General features: G+C 50.4%; 1 protein-coding gene across 5 annotated transcripts in view; it reads right to left on the bottom strand.

Annotated features, from left to right (window-relative positions):
• Positions 1-10107, bottom strand: part of ADAMTS10 (ADAM metallopeptidase with thrombospondin type 1 motif 10) — a 62752-nt gene that overhangs the window by 37301 nt on the left and 15344 nt on the right. For 3 of the 5 annotated variants that reach the window (XM_065042253.1, XM_021281343.2, XM_021281338.2), the window contains exon 3: positions 5641-5913. The gene's annotated coding sequence lies outside the window, so the exon portion shown is untranslated. Of the gene's footprint in view, positions 1-1481; positions 1594-5640; positions 6003-10107 lie in introns of those variants that run through there. The other 2 variants (XM_021281341.2, XM_005513906.3) reach the window with 2 other exon arrangements.

Below are 10107 nucleotides of genomic sequence, written 5' to 3' on the forward strand. Positions count from 1 at the left end.
AATTTCATCCGCAAAGGGGCAAAAGAAGCCCCTGACAAAGCGAGGGCATGCGAGCAAGAGCTGGGAGCACTGGCCTCGCTCTGACACCGACTGCTTTGCTTTCTGGAAATACTATCTCTGTGTTACATAAGGACCTGGCCCTATCTGGAATGCTGGGGTCATTACATTTCTCCAAGTGTGGTAAAATGCTCGGAGGTCCTCAACAGGAAAGCGTGAGAGAAGCGCCAGCTCGTATCATCATCACCAGGGAGGGGTGTTGGGCAGGGGCAGCTGAGCCCCAGGGCTGAGCCCCAATGTGGCCGCCAGACCGGCCACCTTCAGCCAGATGTGACTATCGGCCACCCTGGTTGCCACCCTCAGTCTTCTTCTGCTTTCAGGAGATGGCTCCACCAAGCAGGTCCACTTTCAGACGGGACTTATGCAATAGTTTGGAGCCACTCCATGTGACCCAGACTTGCTGGCCTCCTGCCACCACTCTCCTTGCTGGCTCCAGCCACGCACAAAACAGCAGAATTCAAAAGACAACCGAACGGAGGGTAAAAGAAAGTGCATCTCGCCTACCACGCAGTGCCCCTGCCAACTACACACATGCACCGCGCATGTAAATACGCACATGCCATCCGCACACACGCAGACCACGGCTGCAGCTGTTTGAGTGTGGCTGTGCACAAGGACACGTGCTAGAGGAGGTTCTCAGGGACATGGTTTAGCAATGGACTTGGCAGCGTTTGTTTAACGGTCGGACTTGGTGATCTTAAAAGGTCTTTCCAACCAAAATGGTTCTAGCTGAATGAGGATGCTCACTACACACAGGCATGGCTGTGTTCGGTACCCACACACTCCTCCACGTGCCATCACGCACCATCAATACCTCTGGACACATGCACAATGCTGTTTTTATAACTGGCATCTCCACATCTGCGTGACCATCGCCTGCCTTCACTAAACTACCCCTTCTCTCTGCGGGGCTCAGCATGGGCAAGAGAGAATACAGATCCGCATCTCCACAGCTCTGTCCCTGTCCTCCTAAAGCTCCCACTGCACCAGCACGGAGCAAGGAACACCTCAGCTGTGCCCAGGATGCGGGACAGTGTCCCGGGCTCTCAGGAAGGCCAGGAGCACTCACAGGTCCGAGCAGGCAGGGAAGCAGACGCTCCACCAGCCGCCTGCAGCTCTTGTGCTTACACAACGCAGCAACATGAGGCGCTGAGCCCTGCGGTTGCGTAAAGACAAACACCCACCTGTGCCAATGCTGAGCTCTGCTCACCTGCAGAACCACCCTCTCCCGGAGGGATCTGCTCGGAGAAAGGGATGTGCTGTTCGTCCCAGCTCAGGCAGGAGCAGGTTTTATACAGTTCTATACAATTATACCTGACAAAGTCCTGTCACAGCTCACATGCCGAGCGTGGCACGCTAAATCTGACCCCTTCTTCAACGTGGCCTCAGGGCAGGGCCATAATCGCACATCTGCAGTTCTGTACCTGTGCTGGGACGCTCCAACAAAGACGTGTCTGGTCTACAGCCACTGCAGCCCCTCTCATCGCCTGCCACAGCATGTGCATCCACGATACAGCACAGGCTCATATGCTGAAGCTGGAGAGACAAAGAAAGCCCCACTGAGCTTCCCAGGAAAAGCATCTGAGGTGACTCCTGTTACTCAGAAGGGCTCTGAGAAGCACCATTGGACCTGTAGTGAGCAGAGAGAACAGCAGCATCTTCTACCCCCAGCACAGCACAGCAGCACCCGAGGCTGCACCCACAGCAGCACAGGTGTGGGCAGGGGACCTGCAGCACTGCCTGGCTCCAGCACTGGCGCTGATTTGGTCCTGCCACACTGAACCAAAGAGTAACTGAGGCTGGAAGTGACTTGAGGGGATCTCTGGTCCCACCCCACTTCCAGAACAGGGTTAACTTTGACATTAGATCAGGTTTGGATCACAAAACCCAAGCTGACTCAGGGGAGTAGCTTGGAGGAATCGCAGTGAGCTGTGGAGCAGGACCCTAAAGCACCAAATCAATCTGGACCACACTGTCCTTCCAGGAAATCACAAACATGTCCTTTCAGACATTGTGGTGACACAGAGAAAGGGCGAGGAGCCATGGCTGGCCAGAGAGGAGGCTCGTCCTGATCTGCTCTGCCTTCCTCGGTGCTTGTTGGCTCTGTGCTTCCAGCGCCTGGGGATGGAGAATTCCCCTCTGCAGATGAACAGGCAGCAACCAGCCTGCCAGGGCAGCGAGAGCACAAACACACAGCTTACACACAGCCTACACACAGCCCAGCTTCTGCCGCTGTCCCCGCAAGCAGGTGAAGGCTCCTGGCTCCGTTTCCCAGCAGGGCAAACCCAGGCAAGCAGAGAACCGACTTGGCAACAGTCTGTGCAAAAGCACGGGGATGCAGATGAAGTCTTGCAGACGGCAATGGGCTGTGGACGCCCTCCAGCCCCTACAGATGTGGAAGATCTGCAGATGGTTTCCAGGCTCCGGCTCCCTTCAAGTGAGCTCTGTCAGATCTGCTGTGCAGAGTTTACGGGCCCTTTTTCTTTCCCTGCAGGTTCTCTGTTCAGGGAAACACACAGCCCAGATGGTTTGGATTTGACAGGGTATGGCAGGGTGTGACAGAAAATACATGGACTCGCAAGCACGTGTGCCTTCCTAATGAGAAAGCTGCAGCCCAAAGGCCACCAAATACTTTTCTCTGGGCCCGGCCATGGAGGAGCTGCTTTCCTTCATGGCCAGGGAATGAGGAGCCTGTAACCCCGACAAGACTGAACTCATTGCTCTGTGGTTTTGACCAAAGCCACTTCGGGGTGTAGCCTTGGTCCTGTTGAGGTCAGTGGCACAACTCCTAAAGCAGGAGGCCAGGATATCACCCATGAGCTCAGCTCCACTGGAATCAACATTAACGGATGTTTGAGCTCTGAAGGATTTGCAGACCCACATGGGAACAGATTCCTTTTAAGTCATTTTCCCTTTAAAATTTAAGCTACAACAGAAGAGTAAGATACACAATAGCAATAATGGTAGGTTGGGATGCTAAATGGGTGTGTAAATACACTGAATTTTCAGACATGACATACCCCAAGCATTCTTTTCATGACCTGGGAGAGGGTAAGAGAGCAGCAATGGAACAGCCGGACCCTGCACTTCACATGTGCCACTGACATCGCTCCACTGAAGTCAGATGGAGCTAAAATATTTTGGCCGAGTTCCTCAGTGGAGAATCTCCAAATTCTTGAAGTGGTTGCAGACTTGGAGGCACTCACAGTAACCAACATGGGAAAATTTGCTTTGATGGTGTCCCTTTAAAACTTCCTTCAGTGTTGAAAAATGAGTCTGCATCCAGGCTGGTGGTTTTCCATGTTTCTCACTCCCCAACCACCGCATGAGATCTGACCTGCTTATAGATTCCCAGGAAATGTTTGCAACTACTCGCCTTACAAACATTTCCTATGGTGGTGAGGTCAAGGGAAGATCTTTTTGACTTGCATATCTCCAGCACATCTGAGCTGACATCATCCCAGTCACTAACGAATTGTTTCTGAAAACTTGACAAATTTGGTCCAAATTCTGTTTGTTTTTAAGTTCATTGAGATCTAGGCAGGACAGGACGTGACAAACACATCCTGCGGTGTTTCTGGCTTAGAATGAACTCATTGCTGCAAACTTGGCAAGAAAAGTGGTTTTTGGAGTTGGGGGTTTCGGATAATCTTTAGATAAGTGCTTGAACAGAATGATCCCCTGGGTGGGCCTGATGCAACCTGTGCTGAGAACCCTCCATGGAGCTGCTCCTCTGGGCAGCTGAGCCCACAGTGCCTCCGGATCAGGGTTTCACGATGATAATCATCTTACTCCTCCCCATAAGAGTTTCTGGGTGGCCTTGAGCCACCAGCAATAACAGGGCCTCTCGCATTACAGGTTTGGTACTTAAAAGGCCTTTGGCATGAGGAACAGACACTGTTTATGTTGAGCAGGCAACACCTTCCCCCAGGGCAATGCTTCACCCCACTGCTCAGTCCTGTTATCGGATCTTCCTCTGCCAAACGAAACTGCTCATCACCCCCCCCCCCCACCCCGAGTCTTATCTGGGAAAAGCACGATTTACAGGAGATGACAGGACCTTTCCCATCCACCCAACCAGAGCAACACAGCCGGAGATGAGCGCAGGAGGTTTTAGGGATGTAAGGAGGAGAAGAAAAGGAGACGGTGCTGCCATGGGGCGAAGCGGGAACAACGGGAAGCAGAGGATGGAGCAACTGGAGCACTCGGCATGTTCCATATATGGAGAAACTTCATGACACTGGAACAACCTTCCAAGAACCCAAGGAAGCCTCATAGAGACATTTCAGACTAGTCTGGGCAAGGCTGCAGGGAGCGGAGCAGAGCAAACACCCCAGCACCGGCTGGGGAGGTACCTGGGCGCCCAAAGTGTTTCCCCTTCTACCATCCCTAGCACCGGGGGGAGACCAGGAACGAACAAAAGACTTAAAAATCTCCCTGCTCTCACCCGTCATGCGCTAGATCGCGCGCTGTCACCACGTGAGCTCCGCTAATGAGAATGTTAATGAACAGAATCAGAAACAGATCTCTGGTATGGCTGAGCCGTCTCCAGCCAACACGGGTATTGGTGTGGCCATACACAGGGAAACAAGCAGCCCTTGAAGTTTACATCCCCGCGTATGCTTGACCAACAAAAGTCCCCCAAAAATGAGGCTCCATGTGAAATTGTCAATGTTGCCGCACAGCTGGGGCTGGGGGGAACTGCCCTGAACGTGCTCTCAGCAGCTCCGCATGGCCCTCCGGGTGATTCTTTGCCTCTGGAAGATATTTGCCAAGGTTATTTTATAAACTCCTTTCTATTTATAGCACAGCTCCTTCAGCTCTAATGAGATAATCTTCTGGCATTTCACCATCACTAATATTTACTTTGATGTTTAAAATAACATGTTCTGAAGGATTGATTTTCTTTTTTTTAAAAAAATATAAACTAAAACCATAATCAGAGCAAAGAAATATATGACTAGTGCAAGAGGGCTAAACGCCTGGTGATGCACATGAAGTTAAGGACATTGCAAGTTTTTCAGGGCAGACGGTTTGTAATCCTCTGACCACATCGTACGGGAGGAAAAGAGCCATTGGCAGCTCCTGAAGATGGAGAGAGACGGGGAAAGAGGGCGAGGGAGCGCAGCGCGTGTTTATTCTCAGGAACGAAGACAGCGAGGAACACGGAATTCTGCAACAGGGATTATAGCTGCTGCATTCTGCAATTGAGAGTTTTGCCCATGGCGGCCCCGCGTTAAGAGAATGATATTTTAGAGCAGCAAACACGCCATCAGATGGGTTAATGCAATAAAAAAGAGCCGAGCGGCGTGTGGCTGGGGAGCAGCTGCCCCGCTCCTGCCGTCTGCAGACGCTTTGAAACACAACCCTGCGTTTTTATGGAAACTCTGAATGTTGGAGAAGGGTGAACATGGTTTTCATTCTCATAAATGTTTTTCCAGCGTGCAACGCTCTTCGGGCTCATTCCTTCTCCAGGGAGACGGTTCTGATTTCAAAGAACATTCGCGTTCCCTCCACCCCAGACCACCCCACTCCAACCTCAAAGAGACCTCTCTGGAAAAATTATTTTAAAGAGTGTTTTACCTTTTCTAGTGTTTTCCCTTCTTCTTTTTTCCCCTTTTAACTCCTTAAGCTTTCTTTTCCTTTCCTTTTTCCCAGCAGCAGCCAAAAGCTTCTCTCTCCCCTTCAGTCCTGCATGTGTCAGAAAGTTTCCAGGCTGAGGGTTTATGTCGCCTTCCTCAATAACCTTCTTCTGTCAGAGCCGGGCAGCGCTGGAGCTCCAGCCTTTGCTAAAAGGTCTCCTTTCAGGAAGTGAGCAGTAATAAGAGAGCGGCTCGGAGGCAGCATGTATAGGGGCTGCTTAAAAAAAAAAAAAGAAGAAGAAAAAAAAAAAGCTTTGCTCAGGAATTTTGCCAGGATTATCCAAAAAAAATCCCCAAACCCACAAGGCAATAAAAGTCCCGCCCTGAGTGCTGACATCAGTGCAGAAGGCAGGTCTTGCCTGCAAGGGTATAAAGCTAATAAGCTCAGCCTTTCTGAGCAGGCAGATTCCCCCGGCAGCCGCGGTGCAGGCAGAGCAGGGGGGGATGCAGGCGGCTCCCCGGACGAGAAAACACCCCCATAAAAGCAAGCAAATATCCCAATAAACTCTATAAAGTAAAGAGGTCATGATGATGGCAGCAGGAAAAAAAATAAACCCCAAAACAGACAAAGCAAACCAGGATATTTTTTGTTTTCCTCCCAAACATTCCCTCCCCCCCACCCCGATTCATTTTAACCATCGTCTTCAAAATGCTCTCAAAAAGCTGGTCTGATGAAATGGCCTTAAAAGCAGCTGCGCTCTGCACTAATGTTAGTTATGGGCTTTAAAATCTCACAAAAAGCCCTCAAGAATTTGCTAATGGTTTACAAAGCCCCTTCCCTCCCGAGTTACATCATTCTCGCCCCGCTGGCTCTCGTGGTGCTGTAACTCCTCTTCTGCTGCCACCGTGGAGTGTCCCACAGAGGACAATGTATTTCTAAAGTAAAGAATAAACACTGCAAATAATAAAATACTGCTTGTTTAAAAACAAAGCCCTCTCAGGACACATAAAACAATAAGCAACAGTAAAGGGCAGGAGCTCATTTCCTTCTTCCTTCTGAAATCGTTCGCCTTTGAGATTAGAAAGCTCAATATGTGAGCCTTGGTGAGGAGAGAATTTAAAGAGAGAATTACCTGGCAATTCTACAAATATTATAAAAATGGACGGCTCCGAATTGTCCTGGAGAAGGACACAGGGAAAGGACGGCAGCAGGCAGTGGGGACCCAGCCTGAGCCCATCTCTGGGGACACAGAGACCCCAGAACCACCCCCAAGGAGCCTTTTAGTCTAAAAGGATTTGAATAACAAGTAAGGGGGTGAAAAATTGCTGGGGGAAGAGATAAGCCAAGCCTTTGAGCAAGCTCGCTGAACATAAGACTGCAAGGCAGGGCTCGGGAAGGGGTTGGAGGGTCTGTGTAGTGTAGCACAGATCAGGACAACGACCCCAGCCTGTCCCTCCAGGTCTGGACGTCCCAAATGCGCAGGGTCCGGCGCTGAAGAGCCCAGAGCCGGGCTCCTGGCGATGTCCTGCGTGGCGGCCAGGCTGACCCAGCACGGGCTGTGACCGGCAGGTGGGAACGGAGGGAGGAAAACCCACAAATGCTTCACCAGCACTGTGTCCTAATGGGATGCTGGCCGTGGGATGCCTGAGAAGAAGGATTAGGAAAAAAAGCATGAAGCCGTGGTACTTTTTGTGGTATATCCTCCTACATCCTCTGCTATTAGTAAACTAAGTGCAAGCCCAAAGACGTATCTTTGCACTTAACCGCCATAATTCATTTTCTTCCGTGGCTTTGTTTAAACCCTAATTTGAAGCCCTCCCATCTCCACTCCTCAGATGGAGCAGCCCAGTGATCTGAGCAGGAGATACCCAGGAGGGACCCCAAATATGCAGCATTGCCTGGTAGGCATGTGCATCCTAACAGCCCTCAAAACGAGGGAAAAGATCCTTTCCTCCCAGAAAGGGATGCCTGACGGTGGGAGTTCCCAGCCCCTGGAGCATCCCAGAGCAAGGGCCTCTCTTCCTTGCAGGCACTCAGACTAGAAAAGCCTGGCTCTCCATTTTAAAGCTGAGTTCAAAGGGACTGTGCTAGCTGGATTTTTGGCTAGTTCCCTGGCTGGGTGGAAAGAGCAGTTTCCTTCCTCCCCAGGCCATGCTGGCCATTGTCTGAGCCCCAAAGCACACGCTTAAAAGAGCAACTAAGCAAAGTATTTGGGGTTTAATTGAATGGTGCCGCTTACTTAATTGCTGAAAGCATGGCCTAGTGCCATACCAGGGGCTTTCTGTCTGCTGACGCTTGTCTCTGAACACACTCGGTGTGTAATGAAGAGGGAGGCTGCAGGAACTCATCGTCTGGCTCTGTGCATGGCTGTCCCTGGCCCTTCCCAGGGAAATTTGCTTTTCCCTGATGTCTCCAGTCCCTCCTGACGGTAAATAGGGTGTGAAAGACTCTCGATATGCAATGGCAAGCAATCACAGGATCGTAGATCATTTTGGTTGGAAGAGACCCTCAGGGTCATCAAGTCCAACCATTAACTCTGGCACTAAACCATGTCCATAAGAACCTCATCTACATGTCTTTTAAACAAACAATCTGTGCCTGAGGCCAGCGCTGTCCCCAAACTCGGTAAATGGACACACTCTCATTTGTACCAGACCATGCAAACCCCTTGGCTCAAATACTAGGTCTGACTCCAATCTGGACCCACCTCAGAGCTGTTTAAACCCCAAGCCAAGGTCTCCATCATCCGCACAAGAGCCCAGAAAATGGGGAAAGGTAAAGGGACCAGACACCCGCAGGGTTTCATGAGGAATGAACAGTGACTACAATTCACCTCCTACATCAAACAGTGTCAGCCAGATGCTTCCTCCCTTTCTGGGATGAGATGAGGATGCATTTCCAGGAGACACTAGAAATCCTCTCCCTCCTGGGATGGAGCGGAGCCCCGTGCTCAGCACAGCACCAGGTCCATGTCCCCAAAGCTTCGCAGCCGGTGACACTGCACCCTCCTGTGGCTACACGTGGCAGAGGCAGAGCTGGGATCCTGCACTGGGATCCTGCACGCTCTGGGATCCCTTGAGGACCAGGATCAGCACCAGGCTGGTAGAAACCTTGTGAGGATGGTGCATGGAACCCTGGGGAGGCACAAAGTTCAAAGCTTCCAGACAAAACTTGGCACCGTGGGCACCCGGTGGTGCTGGCCAATGCTCAAACGCACCCAGCGTGCCCAGCTGCAGCACCACGACACACAGGCCAATACTCATTTTAAGGCTTGTAAGGCTGAAAACTCCATCCTCCTTGCCATTAAAATACATAGTGAATGACGCTGAGCCCTAACGAGGTAATTTTGTATAACCATTTTGTACATAAAATGAAAGAAATTCTCCTTTTTGCCATGTCTACACTGCAGGGCCTGGGCAGAGTTCCCAGCTCTGCCTCTACATCACAGCCTGGCCCCAAATCCATGTTGGGACTCACTGCTTGGCCACAGAATAACCCTTTTTATGGTTGTACTGTACCTAACACAATAACACTCAATTCAGTCTTTTAGCTACTGCTGTAATAAAGTACACTGCTTTGTTTGTAGCCCAAATATTGCAGGTTGAGAGTCTGCAAGCCAAGCCAGCTGTAAACAAATGTTTGTTTGTTCCACTAGTGTGGAGACACGCAAACTAATTGCCCAACAGTAAAACTCAGTTTAATTAAACCCAGGTGTTTGATCAAATTGGGATGGTGTCTCCTAAACTTGTAACTCTGGCTTGAAAGAGCCACCGCTGGCTTCGAAAGCACAGCTGTCAAAAAGCAATTATCATGACCATCGTACATTGCCTAAACTTGGGGATTTTTGGCAAAAGACAAAAGTGCAGGTGAGCCTTGCCGAGGGCTCAGGACCGAGAGCTCTGCTTGCACTCCTGGGCTGACTGTGTTGGGATGCTGCATTTTCACCCTTGCAAACTGCCAAGTGACTCATCCCTTCTATCTCAGGATCTCACCTTGTCCTTGGAAAAGCCTTTAATATGCATTTCTGAGTAAACATCACCTACAGCTCCATGTCAGAACGTCAAAGGGCTCCTCCAGGGGGATTTGGCAACCAGATGTCCTACAGTTGAGTAACACCCAAAGGTAGTTTGCATTTTGCATATCTAACCCTATTACTATATGTTTTTATTCTAACCAGTCTTGAGTATCAGCAAGCTCAACCTGCCACAGTCAGGGCCCTGGTCCCAACTTCTGCCCGCAACAATAAAACACTTTGGGATTTCCCATCCACCTCTTTGCATTCAGCAGAAAGAAACTGTGGTTCATTCAGCCCTTCTGCCCATTCTCTATGGGCTGGTGCCAAACCCTGAGCCTTTACCCATCTCTTCCAAGTTAATGAGCTGCTGGGTGGCAATGGGAGAATTAAACACACACAGTTTTCTATAAAGGGAGAGATGTCCCTGAGGAGCAACTGCAAACCCCACCAGA

This window comes from Columba livia, chromosome 27, assembly GCF_036013475.1.
Source record: "Columba livia isolate bColLiv1 breed racing homer chromosome 27, bColLiv1.pat.W.v2, whole genome shotgun sequence".
Lineage (NCBI taxonomy): Eukaryota > Metazoa > Chordata > Aves > Columbiformes > Columbidae > Columba > Columba livia.